This window comes from Schistocerca gregaria, chromosome 7 (genome assembly GCF_023897955.1).
Source record: "Schistocerca gregaria isolate iqSchGreg1 chromosome 7, iqSchGreg1.2, whole genome shotgun sequence".
Classification (NCBI taxonomy): Eukaryota; Metazoa; Arthropoda; class Insecta; order Orthoptera; family Acrididae; genus Schistocerca; species Schistocerca gregaria.
In genome coordinates, this window is record NC_064926.1 from 430,518,536 (window position 1) to 430,545,019 (window position 26,484).

Here is a 26,484-nt window from a genome sequence, read left to right on the forward strand (position 1 = left end):
GTACTTAGTTACTTTTTGTATATAAAATGGTCCAGAAAGATGTACCGAGCATAAACTGCTGCTTAAAAGAGCTAACGAAGTGTCGTGTCCCATGCGTTTCGATGTTGTTAGCAAATAATGTCACGTCAGCAGTGCAAGCTGGCCGTCCAGTCTTGACTACAGAAATCAACTAAAATAAGAAGAAGCGTTTGACTACAGGATCTTCTGTCTCCACATTTATTTTTCACGCTTGTCGAAACTGCAATATAAGCACTGAAAATGACGAAAAAGGTCTAAAAATGAATAGGAAACAAATACGTTTCATGAAATATGTTGATGATATTCTAAAGAAAGAGGGCGACATGCATTACGTATTGAGAATGTTGACTGGTATCCTGAATAACAGGAAAGTCGGTACTAGATAAATAGGATGTACATGTGAGAACTACTAAACCGAATTGGCCAAACGCCTTCTGAAACAAAAGTAAATTATTTAAATTAAAAGCAAGAAAATTATCGAGCTATTTTAGAAATGTTCTGAGCTACAGCTGTCAAGTGGACACTAAGAAATTAGGAAAGGAAACGAAAATACAGAGTTAGTGCAGGTGGACTGAACTACAATGCAGTGAACAAACAGTAAGTAAAATATGTGAAAAATGAACACTGGTCAACTCTATAAAGAAAAACACAAGCAATTTGTTTAGACATCTATTTCAACACAACGAAATCACAAGGAATATCTTTGAAGGAGAAACTTTGGGAAGAAAGTCATGTTGAGTCATAAAAAGTCCAAAATGCAAAGTCTGATGGGTGGAATATCTACATCTACATATATAAGGGCACTAAAATAAAGACGAGACACATGGAAAGAAGGAAGTAAATCATTATTATTTAAAAAGTAACCGCCATAACTGTTAATGCATTTATCTCATTGCTACCAGTCCAGGTTCTCCCCAAGCTGTTTCCATATTTTTGGAGCCCCTGAAGAATGGCATTCGTGGCGATCGACTGGCTTCGGCTGAAGAGGTGCACGCCTGAATATACTCATGGTTCCGTAGGTAACTGCAAAAATTTCTGCCACTTACGCGTTGTCTTGTCTCATAGTGAGGTAAATGTATTCATAGTTACGGCGATTTTTTTAAAAATAATAGACAGTTTACTAAATTTTTTTTCCATGTGTCTCGTTTTTATTTGCCTACCCATTTCGTATTATTACTCCAACATTCCATTCGTAGGTCCTCTCTCACCCTTTCCGAGCGTTACTTTCTCGTAGAGCACGTAGGAAGAATGAAAACCTAAATCTTTCCGTGCTTGTTCAGAATTCTCTTAATTCACTACGTTAGCCCTTTATCCCTATTTAGGTGAGAATCGTTTATGAGTGTGTTTTAACGAAACTTGATATGAAAAATTTATTTTATTCAGTTTTCCTTCTTAGGGTATGTACCACTTCCAAATGAGTTAATTCAGTAATTACAGTATAGTGGTTCAGTACGTAATTTGTTTTTCCAAATCACGATGGAAAGTGCTGTCCTTAGGGCAGACTACCTGTATTACAACACGAAGAGAATTTAGTGTCATTACATACAGGTACGACGTAATAACATAGAGACCAGTACAGATTTTCTTTTGCATGACTCATCCCGTTTCTTCGCGGGGTCGACATGTTGTTCTGGATATGGCAGTGATGTTGATGGGAGGTAGTCGATGACTTTCCTGTCGCCACCCCTTAAGACTGGGACGGAATTTATGCACTCTTTCTGTCCGCGTGTGGTGTTACCCCACATGAAACTATTAGTACGTTCTCGGAATGTTTGATTATCTTGTAGCAGAAGCGAAGCTTGGGTAACTGCGCGTATTCACTTCGTCGGATGACGTAAACCAACTAAAAGCTACACCCAGTATCGGCACATCAGCCCTTGTCTATACTCCACTGGACGGCTTAGATCAAAGGCCGGTGAGCTTCCCTGGATCCCCGAAACGGTGTACTAACGTGTGCGGCTATCTGGGAGGGTCACACCTGTCCAGATAACATGGTTTATTGTTATAACGAACTGTTGATTACAACGGCTAAGTTCACCAGTAGAACACTCGCCACCGTTTAAATAAACAACCTAATTTCTTTGGCAAACCACTTTTGTGAGGATTTAGAATCGTTTTCAGTCTGATAGCGATCTGTGCTAATAATAACAACTATCTGAAAAGACACTGTATGTGTTCGTCTCTCTCTCTCTCTCTCTCTCTCACAGGCCCGTCGAGTAACATCATAATCGCTTGCACGCGCACAGAATCCTTCAACACTTACTTGTATGCCCCTCTTAACATGGGTAACAATTTTGGTGTACCACTGGCGCCGTCGATCATACCAATTTCTTATCGTTCTAACTAATTTTCCGTATGTTTTCACATTCTAGGTGTGTGGGCAAACCAACAGTATTTTTCTTGTTTCTCTTTGCTAGTGTTATTCGAGTGTTTCTTTAGTAGAAAGGTAGGATTTCACAATTTTCTTTCCCATTACCAGGCGTATTATATTGGTCATCCATCAATATCTGTGCAAAATTTAAGGTTTCATGTTACTTCACTGTAAAATTGAATGAGGTGCATGTCCTTCGTTGCGACGTACCTAGTAGCATAGTGTGCACTAGTGATTCGTAGAGCCTTGGGAGACTCTAAAGGAAATCTACAGTACAAGACATTAATATCGCAGAACGATGGAAGTGGCGGGTTACCGAAGTAAAACCGGCGTTAAATGTAATACCGCATCGTTATAAATAATGTGCATCTACTCGCAGATGTCCATTGTGGGCTGTAATTATCGTATGGCAGCGAAATGGTTAGGAAAGGTACGTGGGCAGGAAAGATGAAACATATGAGAAAGGCATACTGTTGATTTTATTACTGAACGCGACATATACAGTTTGTTCAGTATGAGCACTGGAGACGTCGACAAGATGCTGCATCAGCAAGACGACATGATTAATAGCTGCTCGCAGCAGTTCCGCTGTAATCTGAGAAACGAAATCCTGTGTACTGGCCCCCAGATCAGGCAGAAGTCAAACGTGTCCTTGGTGAAAATATTCCCTTACATATCTCCAGATCGAAATGACAAATGCACTCAGATCAGGACATCTTGCAGGAAATGCATCTGGGATACCTCTGAAGGAAGGTTGCATTATGCAGGTCTTTCACTGGGAGAGCATCATGAGGTGTCGCCATATCTTGCATGAAAACAGTGATTTTCAAACAGTTTCTCTCTTCCAAAGCAGGAATCATGTCCTGTAGAAGGTTTTCGATAAAGCGCAGAAGTCACGGTAAACCTGACAGGCACTCAGAGTGTACTGTCTTCAGGAAAAAACTAACCGAGGTGCTTGTGGATCCACGCACCACGGTCTCATATGGCGGGCGTAATGGCTCTTCGTACGCAACGCAAGGGGTTAAGAGGACCCCATTTTTTTCAGTTCTTTGTATTTACTGCATCCTGTGGTATATAATGTGTCTAGGTATTCCCTAGACTATAGCCTGGCTACATGTCATCAACTTCGGTCCGTGCCAGAAACCGAAGAGCGATCTAAAAAAGTTGCTGTGGATCATGAGGTTCTAGTTGCTCTACCGTCTGTACCTTGTACAGAAATACCAACAGTAAATATGATCTGAATCTGGCCACCGCTCACCAACTTACAGCGGCCGTCCCATTAGGTATCGTTCCACTCATAAGGATTGAAGCGTTACACCTACTACTAAATCTAAAGCAGTCCCTTCACCGATCTGCTCCTGCGGGGTAACTCTCGCTCACACCTTAGCAATGGGCAACCGTGTAATGCAAACTGCAAAACTTTCCATGCTATTGATCAAGGAATGTACAATTCTCGTGACACTGCACAACCAACGCAACCTTTCCGTCGGTGATACTCTCTCAATGCAACACCGTTATTGCTGTCGTTCCCACAAAACAGTTTCGCTAACTGTACACAGTCTCTCTTCTCTCGTTATGGATTATCAAATGACAGGGTGGACAACATACCGTCATACATCCAATGTACTTGAGATGCCCTGCTAAACCCGCAGGACTGGACAGGTAGTTTAAATTGTGGAAAGGGGTCAAAATAAGGAAATGTCAGTTACACTCGAACATACAACTTTATTATTTGATCAAACATTACAAGAGCCTGTAGCATCCACGTGATAAATTTTTGGCTACAGTGCCACGAGAGGAAATTATGCCTGTAACAGTTATAAAAATTTTCTATTCGACGTACGAAAAAATGTAATTGGACATATCGCTGTGTATCCTACAAAGACAACGATAACTGTAATTTGCTTTTATGATCTGCGTTTGTCTCCCTTTGTTTTTACCTTTTGTTGAATCGCTTCTGTAGGTACAACACGCAAGACGCATATAAAACTGAGGTCTGTTAAGAAATTGTAATTATTCGTTGATTATTACTTGAAAATAGAGTTCATTATTATAAATACGAGTGAATAATTATTTGTAACTTTAATTCCTCTCTCAGTAAGCATTATCTGTGTTAATTGTTTCTTTCCGTTGCAAGGAGCGCAGCCATTGATGATAGCGATTTGTATCGCGTTTTTGTCTGTGTTTTCCTTAGAAACAAATCAAATTTTTGCTTGATGAAGTCTAAATAGTGCACAATACGAAAGTTTAATAAGCAGTTAAAAATACTTATTTGGTCTAACAATATAGAGTCTCTCAATTGTGTGCCGCCATATTAACAATTATAACAGCGGCAAATTCAAATTACGCAACTCTGCAGACATAAATGCTGAACGTAATACAAATGTGTAAAAATAAATGTGCACCGGTGGTCCCGAACTCATTTTAATGACAATAATTCGAATGAGATTGGTTCTTAAAAACCAGTGCTCATAGAACGATCGTTATAACAAACTTTTCTAGCTGGTTTATGGAGCCGAAATTAATTACGCACGAGTTGCGAAAAATATTGTTTCAGGTAACATACGTCAGTGTTATGCGCGGCTGATATTCGGTGGTTTTAATGATCATTTTGCTGAAGATAACTGTTTCCATCATTATCCATAGTTGTATAGAATCTAATGTATGAAAAGTGATTTAGTGACACTTACACAACTTACAGACAACACTGTAACACGACGTTAACTTGGAGTTCTTTAGCAACTTGATCAAATCTTTAGCCGGGAGAAAAATTATTTAATTACTCAATGTAATAAAATAAGATTATCATTTCCATTTACCAATTAGTTAAAAACCAAACATAGCGCCGGCCGCGGTGGTCTAGCGGTTCTAGGCGCGAAGTCCGGAACCGCGAGACTCCTACGGTCGCAGGTTCGAATCCTGCCTCGGGCATGGATGTGTGTGATGTCCTTAGGTTAGTTAGGTTTAAGTAGTTCTAAGTTCTAGGGGACTGATGACCACAGTAGTTAAGTCCCATAGTGCTCAGAGCCCTTTGAACCAAACATAGCGAACGCCACAAGCCCAAAAAAAATTTAAACACGCAGATTTAATCTTTGGGGCTTAATTACTGGCTGAAAGCCACTTTGATTAAAAACGGCTGAAGGCTAATAACTTTAAACGCAAGCATAATCAGAAACTTAGAAGGCAAGCCTTATCTTACAACAGTTCTTTAGTTAGGCTGAAGACCCAAATAATCACACACTTCAAGAGCAAGCAAGTTAAATTAAAATCAGCTGAAGGCCTAACACTTCCAACACCATTACATTAATTTTTTAAATACCACAGGCCTTACGTGAAACAGTTCTTTAATTTAGGCTGAAGGCCTTAAGAGCAAAACAACTGAAACTCAAAATCACCTGAAGGCCCAACACTTAAAATTCCACAACATTAAAACCTATAAAATGCCAAAGGTCTTACGTAAAGCAGTTCTTTAAATTAGGCAGGAAGCACAAAGAGTCCTACGCCTTAAGGGCAAAACAACCTTAATTTTAAAAAATCGGCTAGAAGCCATACAAGTACAAACAACAAGAACAAATAAAAAAGAGGCAGTTCAGCCAAGGGCGCTCAGATGTTCGAGTGTCGGCCTGTAACTCAAACACTAACGCTCGCTTAAGTGAAACAGGCACTCGGCCCAACCATTTTCAATCCGCCGATAACCCAACCGACAGACAGTCAACAGACGACTGATTACGATCAGTTCCGCTCCACACTTGCACCAAAACTCGAACGATGCTAACAGCGGAGACTGGAACCACAACCAGAGCGGATCACAGACAACCCATAATCGGTGGACGACCCAAATACACATCGTCTAAGCACACGACCGACCAAACGGCCAAGCAAGGTCGTTGCCACTCCAACGTGGCAATCGTAGGGCGACTGATGGCTATCCTGTCCTGCATCGCTGCACCACGCCAACCGACTAATTCAGAGCCAGTAGGCCGACAACCTTTAAATAAGTTGTCAGTCAAACCACATAAACTACGAAGTTTCACGAACACTTGCACGAAGAACTAGACAGTGCTAACGGAAGTAACTGACCAAAACAAGGACGAACCACAAGCTGGCGCTCACAGCCAACCCCTGGGCGATCGCACGCCAAATATACTTAGTCCGACAAGACGACCGACCGACGATCAACCAAAGTCGTCCCCACTGAAATCATGTGTGTCGGCAATCATCGGCGAGTGATGGCTATCCGCGCCTCCCTGGCGCTGCATGCCCCACTGGTGCTACAACGCGACTGCGCCAACCGAACAACTGCTACACATAAGCGAGAAGACAGCACTAAAATAACTGGTCAGTGAATATCACATGCACACACAATTTCACAACCACTTGGACGAAGAACGCAACCAATGCTAAAAGCAGTGACTGTACAATCACCAAGAGAAACCACGAGTTGAGACACACACCGCCAACCCATAAGCGATCGGCGAACAAATACACGTCGTCCGGTAAGACGACCAACCGACGATCGACCAAGGCCGTCCCCAGCCATGTGTGCCGGCAACGGTCGGGCGAGTCAAGGCTATCCGAACCTCACTTTCGCTCCAACCCGACCGAACTTCTGCCGCGTCCCAACTGTCCGACTGACAGGTCCGAACTCCACTGCTGTCGCGTTCCAACTGACTTGATTGCCCGGTCCTAACTGCACTGCTGGCGCCTTCCAACCCGTTGGACGACACGTGACGACCATGAAGTCATAGCAGTCCAGTAAAGATAATACGGCAGTGCCTATTTCGATAAGCGCTACAGCCGCTCACGGACAGGCAAGGCAGCAACTCCGTGACGCCAGTAAGTGAAAATTAACATAACGAGGCGGCAGTACGGTAAAAACAGGTGTTAAATAAGAGATGGCACAAACAAGAGCCACGCTGGGCTTCTCAGTTTTTCAGTTTTTCTTCATCTGACTCAACCAATATATTGCTCCCTCCTACATTTATCTTGCGAAAAGACCGAGATGGTAGATATTAGAGAGATTCAAGCTCAGATGGAGGCTTAACAGCAGTCGTTCACCCACGAAACATTCACGTGTGGACCAGATAAACGGAAAAATTGCAGTGGTGAATAAGTACTCTCCGGCACACACCAGACCAGGAAGCGGCGCTGATGACCTTGTAGTTGAGCGCCCATAAGGCCCAACACACATACACAAACACACACACACACACACACACATACACACGCGCACGCGCACACACACACACACACACACACACACACACACACACACACAGACCAGGAAGAGGATTAGTAGTGCATCATCATGTGGTTCTGAGCTACGTTGATGGTTTCGAGTCCCTAGATTAATGGAAAAAGACTGCTGCAAACAAAATACCTTCTGTGCATTTTCACCTGTTCGCGGCGTAATGAACAGTAGATTAAATTTCAGGCTTGTAGCCAGGCAAATAAAATTTCTTCCACTAATGTTTCGGCCATGTATCGTTCGGCTATTCTTAAAGTAAGTTGCAGATGAGTTTTTCGACTTACTCTGAGGATGGCCAGACGATACGCCTTCTGCCACACACCAGTTAGTATTACATTGTCATACAGATCTGAACAGTGTTTAAATTTCCAAGCCTCCAGCTCATAGGGGAGTTGGTTTAAAAACAACTGTAAAGTTTGTATCAAAAAGGAATACATGAAAGCTTACTCTTATTATCTTCACCCCTTTCTCTACTAAGCCATTTCCGTCACCTCTCATACTGCCTGGAATCTATATTGATGCTACCTGCAAATCATGCCAATCCTGCTGGGCAGCCGAGATGTCAGGTCACGTGTTCCCTACCTTTTCCCTCCCTATTCCCACCCCAATAGAACAGACCTACAAGAAAGTGAGTTAATGCTGCATCGTCATCCATTTCTGAGCTATGTTTGATAAAATTTCAAGTCTGTTGCTCAGTGGGAAGTTGGATTAAAATCAGATGCAAGGTTTGTATCAATGTAATGTACCGGTACATGTTTAATTATATTGTTAGCTTGGCTGGTGGAAAATTATTGTTACATAGCTTGGTGCGTTATTACGTGACCTGATCTACCACTTAATTGCCCTGAATATTGGCCTGGATATAAACAGCAGTTAGCGGACAGTCAACAACTAAGGAAAATTAGTAAAATGTTGATATACCTTCATAATTCTTGATTAATTCTGTAGGAGAAGCAGTTTAAGAATACTCTTAAATATACGAGTACTAAAAATCGCACATGTGTGAGGTAAACTGATCTGGAAGAGACTCAGTAGCAAATTTGATAAATACTAGGTGAGTTATAGAACATCAGGAATGACTTTTATTGTTTTGTTATTTCATGATTAAATCCTTAAACGGGAAACAGATGAACAAACGTACATTTAATGGAAAAGCTTTATGCTTCCCTGGAGTGTTGGTACTGAAGGTTGCTGGTGAAACGGACTGAAATGGCTGTATGAATAGCACGATGAAATCGGAAGTGCCAAGGGAAAAGATGGATTACACAAGGACACATGCAGCCTAAACATTCATCACAGAGAAAGAAGTTGTTCAATAATTAAATGAAAGAAACAAGCTCTAAATTGGGTTGGAGAGAGGCTAGCCCTGATGGTCGACTACTTTAACAGAGTATTATTAAAAGTTTATAAAGAAAAGTTTCGTGAGACTGCAATTAAGAACAATGAGTACGAACTGCTTCCTGTGAACAATTCTTCCAAAAGGTAGGAGCCACTGACAATCACTAATAACCACGTGGCTACCCACTAAAAAGAAAAAGTGTTAAAGAACAAGAAAATTTCACGACAAGAAAGATAACGAAACTTTTATTCATACAAGGAAACTTGTTAAAAAAATAGCTCTGAGCACTATAGGACTTAACTTCTAAGGTCATCAGTCCCCTAGACCATAGCGGTCGCGCGGTTCCAGACTGTAGCGCCTAGAACCGCTCGGTCACTACGGATAGAGCACTACAGCACAATCTCGAGTGAAACACCTACTAACGGCTACCAACCATGCACAAAGAAATCTGACTCCAATCTGTACAAAACGCAGTGGTCTTTTCTTGCCTACTGAATGTTAAAACCATACACGTTGCTTATAATATGTTACACGGTTTATTCAGAAATCTAGTCGCACTCAGAGATCCACATACAAAGGACAAAGAAAATACTTCTACAGATTCCAAAAATTGCCAATTAATTCTAAATTCCTGCCTATGCAAGGAAGCCCAAGTTATTCTATAATAGCTGAAACCTACTAAGAAATGAACTAAGGGCTCGGTTAAGCTGAAAGTTATACAGTCAAAACATACAACGCTAAGGACTAAAACGAGATGTTTTGGTATATTGTCATATTTGTCCTGAACGTCGCTATTGAAAGACTCCTCTTACCCTTCCATAATGAATGGTAAATCCTGCTGGGGTCTCCAAGACGAAATTGTAAATGATATTTTGTAACTCAGCCGAGAGTGTTATAAAAACAGCAAAGACTATTCAATGCGCAGAGAGGCTGCTGGCGACTCACACACAGTCCCTATCCCTTCCCGGAAGCTGGCGCACAGGCAGCATGCATATACTACATGTGCAAACTGAAATGAAGTGAAGGATTATATCATTCTCCAGTGTTTCTGTGACCAAGATGTTACACATAGAAGTTGGCTCAGCTGTTCATACATTCACAGAAACTTATAATAGCTGCAGAGACATCTAGATACTCAGCAGATGACAAACATGCTTCTGAGCAGACAACGAGGAGGATGGGACAAGTAAAGCATAAAAAGCATAACGTGATAGCACAGATATATGATGACTGCTTTTGTGTATCAAACTCTCAATATGTATCTAGCTAACGCAGGAAATGGTTTAGATATGCTCTACAATTCACATATTGTAATATAGTACTGAAATATCACCATGACTAAATTGCTGCGATATACAGCACCCAGCTGATTATCTTCCTCTCGGTTTGAATTCATAGGAGCACCGTCAAAAAAGTGACGCTGTTCAAAAATGTGAAGCCGATCACTGTGGCCGAGCGGATCTAGGAGCTTCGCGCTGCTGCTACGGTCGCAGGTTCCAATCCTGCCTCTGCCATGTATGTGTGTTTTGTCCTTAGGTTAGTTATGTTTAAGTAGTTCTAAGTCTAGGGGATCGATGACCTCAGATGTCAAGTTCAAAATGGTTCAAATGGCTCTGAGCACTATGTCTTCTGAGGTCATCAGTCCCTAGAATTTAGAACTACTTAAAGCTAACCAACATAAGGACATCACACACATTCATACCCGAGGCAGGATTCGAACCTGTGAACGTAGCGGCCACGCGGTTCCAGACTGTAGCTCCTGGAACCGCTCGGCCACCCCGGCCGGCTCAGATGTTAAGTCCCATAGTGCTTAGAGCCATTTGAACCATCGGAAATGTGAAAGTGTGTATCAGCCGTGAAAGTCAATGAAGCGACTTATGCAGTGCCGTTTCGCCGAACAGACAAGAAAGCTACCTAATAGAAACATGGTAAAAGTTAGAGAAACTAGATGGGAATTTATTGACAATCGTTTACCATTTTCACTGTTCAGGACTATTACAGGGAAAATGTGGGTGGGATTAATAACACTACTAGAAGTACCCTCGTCCAGACACAGTGGCTTGAGGAGTATAGTTACAGATCCAGATGTAGATTAGGTACGCCGTCAGGTGGTCAAGCGATTTACCGAGAGGAATACGAAGCACATTATCCGGTAACGTTCCACCGCAGAGCGGCACCCAATTTGCGGCGGTAACTGCATTGGGAGCTGTGAGGGCGATACGGCTGACTCAGGCGGGAGGTAGGTAGTGGCAGCATTGGCGGCGGGTGCTCGAGCGAGGGTGGAGACCGTCGAGTGTGCGCTACGGGCACTTGCTGGGGCGGAGGGCAGCGCCGAAGGCTCGCAGGGTCGGGACGCCGGCGTCGCGATACTGCAGAGGGGCGGGGCGGGTGGGACGCGCTCCTGAGACACGTATCGCCTACAAGTCTCAAGAACGGGGGGAGACCCGGCGAGGGGGCGTGTGTGCGTGAGTGGCGTCCGCAGAGAGAAGAGTGATAGGGTAGGGGGGTGGGGATAAGGGCTGCAACAGGAGCTACCGTCTCGTCTGCGCCTTCTAAAGCAGCGCAGTATGTGTTACACGTTTAGTAAACTCCGGTCCATGTCTATTTCAGCACTCTGCAAGGTTTTATACTTTTTTCTTACCTCCCATCCTATACATGGAACGAAAAGAGAAGCTACGTAGACTGAATCGTAGTATAGCTAGTCATCAGCTGACTGCAAAAGCACATCAAAGTATGCTGTTGCTTGATGTGTTCACAACTAACTGATCAAATGAAATGAAATGTGTGTGAAATCTTATGGGACTTAACAGCTAAGGTCATCAGTCCCTAAGCTTACACACTACTTAACCTAAATTTTCCTAAGGACAAACACACACACCCATGCCCGAGGGAGGACTCGAACATCCGCAGGGATCAGCGGCACAGTCCAAACTGATGATCAGCTGTTGCAATGCCTTCACATTGGATACTCCATCTATATTAAACTAGAGTCACTGTGGATGCTCAACAGTTCAGATGGATCAGAAATTAAAATGTGATCAATAATTCAATGCCCAAACTTACAGATGTTTCGACAGAGCCTACAACAATTACACAAGTCCGAAAAAATATTGTCAGCTCATCAGATATTTTTACGGCATTATATGTTTCAGAATGCACTGATTTCACAAGTGAAATCCATTCTTTTTCTATAACGTATGGTTTTTTTTTGCAAAATTCAGACACAAAAAATTGGTAAAATCACTCGTTTTTTCAAAATTATCAAATATAATTTTTTTTACAGCCAATGAAACATTTTTTTCAGACATATAGTAACAATATTATACTTATTCCTGTTTATTATGAAACCTTTTCTTCTTTTCCTTGATACTTCGCCGAGTCCTTTTCCAATTTCCACCTTTAGTTTCCTGCTTAAGCATCTAATACTAGTCATCAAGCATAGTGACATCCCATCTTCCTTGGTGCTATCTCACTATTTCACCGACATCCTGGTGAAACCGCTCCCCCTGTTCTTCACTGTAAGCTACCAGGTTTTCGGAAAACTATCCGTGTTGGAGTGTAAAAAATGGACCTTCAAGCTCATCTTGCAGCCTTGAGCTTCGTATGCTGCTAGCATCCGTTGAACAATGGTTTTGTAGATAGGATCCTTAGTATTTCCCAAAAACATTCGCACTACTTCCTTGAGCGATACCCAAACTTCTTTTTCCTTCTCATTCATACTTTCCATAAAGAGGGTGTCGCTCCATAGTTTTCTTATGTCGGGGCCAGTGAAAACTCACTCTTTCAACTTTGCTTCTAACAGCTTCGATAATTTTGTACGTAGATATTTAAAACAGTCCCCACCCTTTTGCAGCGATTTTAGAAAATTTTTCATCAACCCCAATTTGATATGGAGAGGGGGGGTAACAAAACCTTTTCTGGTGGTACCAAAGTAGTATTGATAACACTTTCCTCTCCAGGTTTTAAAGTTTCTCGAGGTGACCAATCACTTTTAGTCAATTGCTGTTCTCTAGCTCTACTATCCCACAAGCATAAGAAGCATGGGTGATTAGTGTAGCCTGCCTGCTGATGCAAAAGCATCGTGAGTATTTTGAAGTCCCCACAAACCATCCATTGATGGTGCTGATATTAGAATTTTTCCAGGATAAATCATTATAGTTTTCGTCCATAGGCGCAGAATATCCCATCGGAAGCGATGCAAATTTATTTCCATTGCGCAATAATACCATTTTAAGACTAGTTTTGGATGAATTCATGAACCAGCGCCATTCAGATGAGTGATACTGCATATCGAAGCAATGCATAGGTCCTTCCACATCATTGCAAAAAACTGAATTTCCTTCTTTGGAGAAAAACTGGGTAAATTATTGTTCTTGGTGTCTGTACCATGAAAATGAGGTTCCAGATGATGAAAGGTTTTTATTTTTAATTCCGTAATCTAACAGTTCGGCTGCATCTTTTGAAATACCTAAATCTCTTACTACATCATTGAGCTCACTTTCAGAAAATAACTGAGGCCTTTGATCTTCGTCTGAGGAAAAACCTGAGCTTCAGTCACCCTGAGGAGGTAATGTAACTTCGTCCTACAACTCACTCGGGTATTCATCCAAACTAGAAGGTGGATGTGGGATAGATATTTCGGAGCGATGGGGCACTGGATGTATAGCTGAGTCAAGGTTAGGATAACTTAAGCCTCTTTTGTTTTTTGAATTGAATCCCTTTTCGTAAACTGAACAGTAGTAGCAATCAATGGTATGGTTTTTCAGATCACGCCGTATCATAGGAATTCCAAATTGGATTGCATTTTTGTTACCTTCAAACCGCAAACTAAGATCTTAACTTTTTCTACACACCTTATGCGGGGCCCATGGCTTATCTTTATCACCAAGTTTCAGTTTAAAGTGAGCAAAATAAACTTTCCTCACAAAATCACTTATGTTTCTCTGTTGACTTTTGATAGTGTATTCACCACAGATATAACAAAAACTGTTTAGGAGAAATAACGCAGCCTCTTAGCCATAACTAGACAGAAACAGCAGCACTGTTGACTTGAATAGCAATATGTCTACTGAGAGTTTCTTATCATTTCATGCAAGATACAAATTGTCGGAACACGATAAAACTGAATAATAAGATTGTTTGCATTTGCTTCTGGCGTCCAGCAGTTCACGGTAAAACCTGCAAGTGGTAACAAAGAATAGTTAACATTGTATTTTTTTTAAATTTAAGTTTATATTATCAATTATAATCGATATAATTTTTAATAATTATTAAATTTAAAAAACCACATAGATTATTTATTACTAATGAACATAAATTCTGCAATATACATAAAAACTTATGTGATAGAATTTTTTGAATATTTCTCCTGTTTTTGAGAGATTAAAATCTATAAGAAAATGGTAAAAAAGACCTATGCAATATTTTTAGTCGCAGACCTATGCTATATTCCGCTGAGCAACTAGGTGTCAGAAACACATACTGAGTATAAATACAGCAATGGTGAAAAAGATAACAAAAAGTACCTTTCTCACCCATCGTTACAACGAAGCTGATGGGCTGATGAAAACCCACTACAACATTGATGTGAGATCATCTAAGTAGCAGTTAATATCTGGGGTAGTATTGTGGGCGACTGCTTGCTTTCGGTTACAAATGTTGCTTCCTCGTCTCAGGTGGCCAATATTCATACTGTTCTCGAAAAAGCACCTGGAAAGACTATTTAAGGAAGTACCCATATGCACCATAGGGACGACACAGTTCTAGCACGTTGGAGGAAGTACCCATACGTACCAGAGAGACAACGTAGTTGTAGAACGTTAGGCCCCATTGCACTTTGCAAAATCAGTACGTGGAGCAGTAACGAGTATTTCTGGAACTGGTGGTCCAGCCAAGGAGGAGTTGTACATTGACTGGCAAGATATGCAAGAGCGTTACGCTTTTCTTCACAGGGGTAGATGAAAATGGAAGTGTACTGCAACCTTGTAACTGATGGAGGAATTAACTGCAAGAATTCTTGCAACGACCAAAGACATACGGAACACACCACGTCGAACACGGGACACACTACTACGTCGATACCGGCCTTGCTCTAACGTTAAGGGGCTCTCATTTATAACATTAATTGTAAGATTAATTACAGCAACATAAAAAAGCACTCCGTCTTCAGGCTACGAGTGGCCTACCGGGACCACTCGATCACAGTGTCGTCCTTAGAGGAGGATGCAGATAGGATGGGCGTGGGGTTAGCACACCGGTCGTTATCACAGTATTCTGGACCGAAGCCGCAACTATTCGGTCGAGCAGCTCCTCTATTGGCATCACGAGGCTGAGTGCACTCCGAAAAATGGCAACAGTGCACGGCGGCCTGGATGGTCACCCATCCAATTCCCAACCACGCCCGACAGCACTTAACCTCGGTGATCTGACGGGAACCGGTGTATCCACTGCGGCAAGGCCGTTGCCTTAATTAGAGCAACATACGACTGAAAAATGTTTAACACTGTTTTCTTTTCAGTCATACCCACTGCCCTCCTGGTTACTCCTCACTAGCGTGTGCACCTCCGATACCTAGTTGCTTAACGAAGTATATTTTTTTGCTTAACGAAGTATATTTTTTTGCTGTCGCCGTCATCGCATCCCTCAGCCTTAACACTGAACTCCTAACACACCGTATACCATGTGCCCTACCTATATGATATGCTACCACATAATATTTTATCTTTTGTAACCAATAAGTTCTTCCACCTACGCATGAGTGACTGCCCTTTTTCGTACTTGGGGTTTCTGCATGCTTGGTTTCGATGTATACAGATACCGTGACGACGGTTTGAAACCGCAAGGGCTGTGTGGGAACCAGGCAGAAGAAAAAAGGGCTAGGGCCCATTGACAGGTTTGCTGGTCCAGGTGTTTTAGTGTGGTAGGCATAATGTTGCATGGGCGTATTGACCTCCTAACCTTTGAATTCGGTACACTGGCCAGTCCATGTGAGACTTTTAAAGTGTGCCTTCGGCTCTGACTTCATTTTTATAATGGACAGTCCGCGACGCCATCGTGCAGGTTGAGGAGCTCTCGGAACGAGGGTGTATTCGGCGAATGGACTCGGGTGCTAGCCCCTCCGACTTAAATACCATCGAGCACGTTGAGATTCGTTGTAGTGACGCATTTCAGCACGTCCACATGTACCGATAGCCACCCACTTCCTGGAAGAGGAATCGAACCCCTACCGAGAACTCCTTGCCAACTTCGTGATCAGCATGGGAGTACGTATCAGAGAATGCATGTTCTTCCGTGGTGATCACATATCCTCTCAAGAACCAAATCTTGCCATTTCGAAATGTCCATCATACCATCATAAATCGCGGTGACTTTAGTGTAATTATTGTCTTTCAATAAAAATGTAAATTTCCGCGAATAATGCTTTGATGTCTGCTTGTTTTGCTGTCTTAGTTGCGAAAATACTTTCTGCTGTAGGGCCTTTAAAACTGTGTAGTGATTCGTTGAACCGATGAATAGTCATCGTTGTTCGGTTGCGCACGACCGCCGGTAGTGCAGGCGCCATTCGACAGTCATGGAACGTCGGGATTCCAGCAGTACCGCAATACGAACAAAGGAACGCGTCACTCATTTGTCTGGCAGCGTGGAACCGCAGTTCGTAGTTTTTTCTTGTTGTTATTTTTTCTTGTGGGCTTTCATTTGCAACCACGCTCAGCATCGACTGTCATTTATTCATTGTTGGTTACGGAACTTTCATCAGTTGTAGCGAAGCCACTTCCTGCGCTGTTCATTCCCTAATGAAATCCTTGAATACTTGCGTGCGCCAGCCCATGCACGGTGCTTTTGCACAGCCATCAATTAGTCGACGAGTCGAAGCCGCACGTAACAAATAATGTTTTGTACTCTAGTCTTCTTTTGAAAACCAATTAATTTGCGAAGATCACTATTTTAACCATTACTGGATTACTAGGTTTAGCAGTATGTATTGCATCTTCAGATCCAAAAACCGCTCTGTCACATGAGAGTCATACAATATGCATAAAAAGTCGAGGCATTACAATAAGATGCCAGGTGTGCTACCATGAAGTATGTAAAACTTGCAATACGAATGGCATGATCAAGAGGGACATTGCCACATTTTTTTCTCTTTCATACATCCCATGCGTACTCATATAATTTACGACAGCACATCCGACGTGTCGCTCTAATGCCTCTACTGTTTTAAGCTTACTGTTTAGTCCCCAAGTGACAGAGTGGTGTAAGCAGCGTATGTTGTAACGATGACTGGTCGGTTTTATGGATCTCTGAACAGAAATACATATTGCCTAAACTAGTAATACACTAACTGGACCAACATAGTGATCTTGGCTAATAAACTGGTTTTCAAATGAGGGCTACAGTACAAAATTAGAGACTGCCTCCTGCACTGAATAATCAAGCCAGGTAACCGTAAACTGACAGTTTGGCCCACGGGGTTTATCAGTCGAACACTGCTTTTAATCCGCATTTCGGTATACTGTTGCTGTCGGTGGAAGACCTTCGTTACTGTTTCCATCCGACGCGTGCATTGTGTAGCAAAACTTCCAACTCTGTGCCTGGTGACTGTTACACGGGAGCGCGACTGTTTGAATTAGAAAGTTGGACCCTTCCACTAGCACTGACTGGTCGTATACATTTCGATCTAGCAACGTCAACGGCCATTCTCGTGTTAAAGCATCATATTCTCACCACCTGGACGATATCTGCAGTGTGGAGTAGCGCTTGTACGGAAGGTGCATTTGTGTTTAATTAGAAACTGGTATTAAATCCAACTCGTTTTGGAGTGGCGTGTCACTGAAATACGAAAAAAAAATGTTAGTTGAATGAATATTGAATAAACATGACTGTCGGCAGAGGCGTGCAAATACCATTTATTTAACCGATGCTAATGAGTGACTGTATTACTAGACTTGATGTTACTGTGGAATATCATACGCAGAACATTACTTACACATTTACACTTCGCAATCAGCATCATGGTTCCCTAGCATAGTTCGAGTATATATTATCCCATTCCCAACTTAATGGAAATAATGTACTAATTCTCTGTTGAATGAATGTGAACTATACTGTGCGACAGTTTACATAAAAATATCGAAACTAAAACAAGAATATTATGAATGTTTCTGACGTTAAGTGCAGGACTTGTCCTAACAAAAAAGTCTTGAAGAGTCTCTGAAAATAATAGAAATGATAATAATAATAATAATAATAATAATTATTATTATTATTATTATTATTATTATTATTTGTATCTCCAGCAATAGAAATTCGCTGGAGGAAGAACTCTGCTGAATTTCGACTATGTCGATCGCGGGACTCCACAGCTGCGACGATATAGTGTTGATGGTTCTGCACAATCTCAAAGAAAAACGGGAGAGGAATGAAAATGTCAGCAGATCCTTAACCGTTGCAGCGAGAATAAATCCGCGTCCGCGCTATGGAATGTTAATTTTGAGAAAAGGTGGCAATGTCGCTCGTCGCTGTTCTTGATCCGTGTTAATATACATTCAGTCTCTTGAAATTATTTTCACCACAGGATGTAAATCTTGCCAGCAAAACTTAATCATATGTAATGACCAATATATAATGTCCTGTTGTTCATACACATATCGTAAAAAATAGAGGTGCATAACGCGTCTGAAGCTACTTTTATCCATGCCGATTTCGTCCCATTGAAAGAAATAAATTGCATTCGATCTGCCTACATATCTTCCGTTATTTTGCCCGCACATTAAACTCGTATTCGAAAAGACAGCAGTTCAAATCTCTATCCGGCCACATTAATGTAGATTTTCTGCAATTTGCCTAAATCATTTCCTCTCCCACACCCGCGCTCGTGCTCCCTCTTTATTGATTTAGTCGTCAACGGGACGTTTCAGCCTAAACTTACCTGTTCACGTCAGGGGGTTGAAAACTGTGTCGAGTGCCTTCCGCAAGTCAAAGAAGTCCGCTAACAATTTGCGAAAACAGTGATGTCCATCCTATAACGTTACACAGGGAAGGGATATTTATTATCCACTGTTAAAGCTGTCAGTGACTAAGAAAGGAATTCAAAACGCAGCATCAAAAATGTTTGAACATTGACCTGATAATATGAAATGTCTGACAGGTAGCGAAGCAAGTTTTAAATCTAATTTAAAATCATCTCTCCTGCGTAAGTCCCTCTACTCCAATGACGAATTTCTACCTAAGAGCAGGTATCAAATAAAAAATAAAATAATCGTTCAAATAATCTATGGAGTATGTACTAATTAACTTACTAACTTGAATACGCGTATGTACTGCTGTCAGGACCTGCGAGCACAGTGAACAGCGTTTCATAAGGACGCTGTGTGCGAAATCAGTGCTAACTCTGTTGAAAGGAACAGGCTCGGGAGTCTCATAATGTGTGTATGCAGTAAGTTTTTATAATTCCATAACAGTCTGTCCATAATACTACAGCCCAATAGTTATTTGTATCTTCCTGACGGCCGTTTATGAAGGAGGGGTTTACTTGAGCCGTTTCCTCAATTCCTTGGAATGTTTCGCTGTACCAGTGTTCTGCTGCATACTGCTTCTAAAACTGGTGCAAGTTAATTTGCGTTATTTATAGACAGTCGTAGTTATATCAGGTCAAGTCCAGTGTTCTTTCCTTCGACATGCATAGCCGAAGTTCTATTGGGCGATCAATTGTCTAAGTGTCTATCATTAAATCATTCATATTAATAGGAAGAGGTACACATTACTAAGTTAGTCAGTTGATTTTCGAAAATCAGTCTCACGCTGTTAGGTTGAGTGCACATTCCATTGTAGCTACTTGATGAAATAAAACAACGAACCGGATGGTGAAAGAAAGCCTGGCGGACTGAAACTCTGAAGCATCTTCATTGCTCACGAGCACAGTCTTTCAGTAAACGACATATTGCGCACCAGCAAAATTGGTCAGTATCTCTTTAAGTTATTTATGAACCTTTTTTTATCGAAAGATAGTAAACATAGCAAAAGGCTCACCAACAAGTAGATACGATACTGTAGTGCCCGTGTTGTCAAGAAGAATGATTCGACAGGCACTGTGCCGATTACAGGCATTATGAAATACATGAAACGTATTCACCAGCGACTTTCAGTTAACATGTCCTCCCCTGTGATGAGTGTACGAGTAAAAGCTGTGAAGCTGCGAGGCTGACATGTGGACGTTTGGGACTGGCCATCGGTCATATCGTATAGCCAAAGCGTTTATGGCAACCAATCGTGTAAATTGTGAAATGGAAAGGGTAGGTCTTCAGCTTATAGTACAAATATTATGAAATGAATTCGCAGATTGCGAATACGGATGACTTCTGATATACATTATATTACTGACCATGGAAATTTGTACCGAAGCGGGACTTGTAGCAGTTTTTTCCTCTTATTGTGAGCCGTCGCCTTAACTGCTTCGGTTATCCGTGCACGCCTCCCACCGACCCAAACTTTCATATGTCACACAGGGGCTGGAACTTTAATAGTGTCAACTATTTATTTACAGCTCGTACAAAATAGATAAGTGTTTCAAAGTTTTACTGACCTCCAATGTAGTCACCGGCGCTGTGTATAACCCGTTGCCGGCGATGTGGAAGTCGTAGGATACTCTTAGCAGTGTCATTCGTGTTGAAAGTTCGAGCGGCGCGGCCTATTGCTCGACCAATTTGTAGCAATTCTGAAGCGAATGCCGTGAAGTGTTTCCTACAGTTTAGAAACCGAGTTGAACTCACGAGGGCGTAAGTCAGGGGAGTGCAATAGGCGATAGAGCACTTAGCAGCCCCATCAGTCAAACAAATCAGTAACAGCTTGCACTGTACATGGTTGAGCATTGTCCTGCGAAATGATGGTCATGTCCTGCAGAGAGTATTATCACTTCTCTCTCTCTAACCTGGTCGTAGGTTGTGTTCCAAAAATGAACAGCATAGAGACAGAAGTGATTACACTTTCTGCACGACCTGGCCTCCATTTTGCAGGGAAATGCTCAAGCACGTACAGTGCAATCTGTTACTGATCCGTTTGGCTGATGGGGCTGCTAAGTGCTATACCACCCACTGCACTGCCCTGACTTAAGCCCCTGTAAGTTCAACTCGATTTATACGCTGAAGGAAACACTTCACGGCATTCGCTTCAGAACTGCTACAAATTCGTCGGCATTAGATCACATCATTCGAACTGTCGACACGGTACACTGCTAAGTGTATCCTACGACTTCCAGATCGATGGCAATGTGTTATATACAATGCTGGTGACTACTTTGAAGATCAGTAGAACTTTGAAACACGTATCTGCTCTATACGAGCTGTAAATAAATAGCTGCCACTATTAAAGTTCCAATCCTCGTATATTATCCTTATCCCCCCCGATGCACACACTTGCTAGTTCCCGCACAGGGAGGGGCAATATTTTTATTATCACCATTTTAGCTCGTCGAGGATTATACGAGTATACCAATGACTTACACGATCTCAGTCTTTACACAGTGTCTGAAGGACCACGTAATGTAACACACACAAACTGTGTAAATAAAAATCATTATGTACATCATTGATCGTACAGCATCACACCTAACACGCTGAAGGGAGGCCCGTACAAGAATCGTACCGGCTTGCCGGACTGTATATCATGCAACTGTCAGCTGAGTGTAGTTTCGGGTCGTTTCCCATTTGAATCTGTCGTGGTCCTTGTTTCCGACAATAAAGAGTTAAAAACCGAAATCAAGAGTAATAAACTCTATTCGTGAATGGCACATTAATGGCGATAGCGACTTTTATCTGACATCTTAAAGTAAATGACGTTCTAACCAAAAGACGCTGCGTGACGCAACAGAAATACGTCTTTGCTAAGCCTCAGGTATGTGAGTGTGTATTATGAGTGGAGTGCCGAATAGGTTATCAACATCAGGAAGAAGGAAGCATGCAGTTCCACCTGCTTGCAGACGATCATACTTCCATGTCTTCACTGGGTAATATGAAAGTCATATTTGGAGAGGAGGTGGAATTGTTCGATGACGTGGTAGAACGAGGAACTGGAGTCGATATGGAAAAGATAGGGGATCCAGTATTATAATCAGAATTTAAAACTTTCTGGAACAGTTGACATCAGATAAGGCAGAAAGAATAGGTAACATCCCGCCGGAATTTTCTAAAACCACTTGTGAAAGTGGCAGCCAAACGAGTATTCTAGTTGATGTGTCAAATATATGAGACAGGCGACATACCATAAGCCCTTCGATAAAATATCATCAACACAATTCCGAAGACAGCTGGACCATATACGTTCTCATGCATCGAAGCTGCTGACAAGGATAACGTACAGAACAATGGGAAAAATTGAGTTCCCTTTAGATAACGATCAGTTTGACTTTGAAGGACGATAAATCTCCAGAGACGCAATTCTGATGTAGCAGTTAATAATGGAAGTAAGACTGAAGAAAAATCAAAACACCATTCATAGGATTCGTCGATCCAGTAAAAGCGATCGACATGCAAAATAGTGCAAGATGTTCGAAATTATGAGGAAAATAGGAAAATGCTATAGGAAAAGGAGGGTAATATACAACATGTACAAGAACTAAGAAAGAACAATACGACTGGAATACCAAGAACGAAGAGTTCGGATTATAAAAGGTGTAAGATAGGGATGCAGCCTTTAACCTCTACGTTCCATTCAGACATCGAAGATGCAACGACGGAATTAAAAGAGACGTTCAAGAATGGGATTAAAACTTCGGGTGAAAGGCTATCAATGATAAGATTCGACAATGACATTGCATCGTAAGTGAAAGCGAAGATGAACTGCTCGTTCTGTTGACTAGAATGAACAATCTAATGAGTACAGACGAAGGATTGAGTATAACAGGAAAAAGAATTAATTAATGCAGCAAAAATGAGAATAGCGAGAAACTGATTATTGTTAAAATTTGGAAATTTGTGTTAAGGACTATGGGACCAAACTGCTGAGGCCATCGGTCCCTAGGCTTACGCACTACTTGATCTAGCTTAAACTAACTTAAACTAACATACACCCATATCCGAGTGAGGACTCGAAACTCCGACGGGGGAGCCGCGCGAACCGTAACAAGACGCCTTAGACCGCACGGCTACCCCACTGATCGTTAAAATTCATCATGAAGTAGACGAAGTTGAAAGCAAAATAACCCATGACGGACGAGTCAAGAAAATAGCAATCACATTTCGGTCAAGGTGGCAAAAGCATTCCAGGGTCTACTGTAGTCATCAACGGTTCACTCTGGGATCAGTTACTATTTTTTACACGGTTTATGTGATGCCTCTAACGTATGGTTCATAACACATTTCTCCACGATTGCCTTTCTTCCAGGAGTCGCCGTCCGACAGGATGTAAAGAAGAGCTTCTGTGAAGCTTAGAAATTTTTTCAGAGGTATTCGGGCTAAGGGGCTGCTGTCATGGACTGTGCGGCAGGTGGCGGCGGAGGTTTCAATCCTCCCTCGGGCATGGGCGTGTGTCTTTGTCATTAGGATAGTTTAGGTTAAGTAGTGTGTAAGCTTATGGACTGATAAACTTAGCAGTTGTCCCATAAGATTTCACACACATTCAGAGGCATTGATCAACTATAAGATACAAGGGTAGTTACCTTTTTATTTACTTATTTAGCGTATGATACATGACAATCAAGGGTAGTTAGTGAATCATGTCTGGATAGCTCAGCCAGAAAGAGCCTTGTCCGTATAGGGCAATGGTCCAGATTTAAATCCAGCCTAGTACAAAGTCTTAAGCTCTCAGGGATTGTGGCGTACTACCATACATCGGGAAGGATAAGTGTGGCGTACTGCTCAATAATCAGTCTAATCTACATTGCACAACACGATTACAGGGTGACTTTCTTGAAACCACGTAGTTGTCTCCTATTGAAACAGAAAAGTTGAGTGCTGGGCGTCACGGTTCTGACCATCGTCGCAAAGGCGTCGAACAAGGAGTGAAAGGTGAGAAATAGGGGCAGTGATGACCTGCGCGTCGTGTAACACGTCCACGGTGGAGCTGGGCAGAACTGTGGTGGAATTTGGTACCAGTGTGTCACCAGTGATCCACCTTACATGCCACACGAGTTATAAGCTCTGGCCTTTCTTTTTCACCTCTTGCACCTCGCTATTAGGGTCACTGATCCCGGGTGACGTGGCAGGTGCCATGCGCTTGCACCGATGCAGAGGAAGGTTGGAGGCACATTTGAGGCAAATTTATTTAATCTTCTGTGTTGCAGTGGGAGACAATTATTGGGTGTCAACAGCGACCTAAACAGGCAATATGTTATTCAAGGAATTGTGGAACATTTAAATACGATTGAAAGTTGTATTTATCAACAGTCATGACCTACATTCTGATCTGTGCACACACACGTTCTAATTACGCAGTCAACATTTCAAACATCCAAGATACGGAAGCTAAAATGGTTCAAATGGCTCTGACCACTATGGGACTTAACATCTGAGGTCATCAGTCTTATAGAACTACTTAAACCTAACTAACCTAAGGACGTCACACACATCCATGCCCGAGGCAGGATTCGAACCTGAGTCCGTAGCGGTCGCTCGGTTCCAGACTTAAGCGCGTAGAACCGCTCGACAACACCGGCCGGCGATACGGAAGCATCAGATCACTGCGTCATAACTAGTAACTTAAGCATTTTTATACTAATGTTGACGTAAATATGTATTCTTCCTTTTATGGGAGTAATTTGATCATGAAGAACTGAACAAAATTTAGATAAATGTTATACAAAAATAAATGTGACTACACGTGTATCAAAGTCACTTTACATAGGTCCATTTTTTTCCCTCTACACCTCCGTGGCTGGGAAGTGAAGTGCATGATTACGAATCCAAATGTGTCGTCTTCTGTCCCCATTCAGTCCTAGGTACTTTCACCTACGGCAGTGTTTGTTAATATGAAAAATGCAGGAGTTCAGTCTACATTATGCTGTGTGACCCTTCTAACCGGTTGGGGGATCCAGTTCAAAGGTCGGAGGTTCAAATGGTTCAAATGGCTCTAAGCACTATGGGACTTAACATCTAAAGTCATGAGTCTACTAAACTTAGAACCACTTAAACCTAACTAACCGCCGGCCAGGGTGGCCGAGCGGTTCTAGGCTCTACAGTCTGGAATCCAACGTCCGCTACGGTCGCAGGTTCGAATCCTGCCTCCGGCATTGATATGTGTGATGTCCTTAGCTTAGTTATGTTTAAATAGTTCTACGTTCTAGGGGACTGACGACCTCAGAAGTTAAGTCCCATAGTGCTCAGAGCCATTTGAACTATTTTTGAACCTAACCAACCTAAGGATATCACACACATCCATGCCCGAGGCAGGATTCGAACCTGCGACCGTAGCAGCAGCGCTGTTGCGGACTGAAGTGCCTAGAACCGCTCGGCCAGAGTTGTCGGCGAAGGTCGGAGGAAGGCCACAGCACGCCAGTAGGACCACGCCTAGAAAAGCAGTATGGCATTCAGATCGATCATCGGGTTGATGACAGCGTAAGGTCAGTAATGGGCCTGTCCTGGTTGCTGTAGTCGGATCCTAATGATCCAGCCTTCCTTCGACAGCGCTGCGTCGTGCACCAGTACGTACGTCTTCAAGTGTATGAGGTCTCCAGTATACGACCGCGGCCAGCGGCCGTCTCATGAATGCCAACTGCCACTCCGTGCCATGCATCTTGCAACTTCCATGCATTCCGGAGGACGACGCCGGCGTGTGTCACATGGCCTTCTCCCTCCATTGGAGTCTACGTTAATTCCTTGATGTGTCTATCTGTGGCGTACTAGTCAAAACAATTCCTTCTGCACTTTACTGAAACTGATTACTTGGTTTCTGGTACTCGCACAGCGATACAGGATAGGTAAAACAAAAGTACATAGATCTCTTTAATAGTATTTATAGCCGATATGAAAAGGATCTAAGACGCGGAATGGTAGCTAAGAAAATAAATATTGAGAATGTAGTTAAAAATCTACATCTGCGTCTACATCTACGTGATTACTCTGCTATTCACAATAATGTGCCGGGCAGAGGGTTCAATGAACCACCTTCAAACTGTCTCTACCGTTCCAGTCTCGAATGGCAAGCAGGAAAAACGAGAACTTAAATTTTTCTGTGCGAGCCCTGATTTCTCTTATTTTATCGTGATGATCATTTTTCCCTATGTAGGTGGGTGCCAACATAATGTTTTCGCATTCGGAGGACAAAAATGGTGATTTCGTCGCAACGGAAAACGTCTTTGTTTGAATGATTACCACTCCAATTCACGTATCATGTCTGTAACACTATCTCCCCTATTTCGCGATAATACAAAACAAGCTGCCATTCGTTGTACTTTTTCGATGTCATCCGTCAGTCCCACCTGATGCGGATCCCACACCGCCCAGCAGTACTCCAGAATAGGGCGGATAAGCGTGGCGTAAGAAGTCTCTTTAGTAGACCTGTAGCACCTTCTAAATGTTC

General features: G+C 42.3%; 1 protein-coding gene and 1 pseudogene across 1 annotated transcript in view; both read right to left on the reverse strand.

Moving 5' to 3' along the window:
- LOC126281483 (zwei Ig domain protein zig-8-like) overlaps nt 1–26,484 on the reverse strand; it is a 1,171,655-nt gene that overhangs the window by 950,074 nt on the left and 195,097 nt on the right. The window lies entirely within an intron of this gene.
- On the reverse strand, nt 15,324–15,441 carry LOC126282612 (5S ribosomal RNA; annotated as a pseudogene).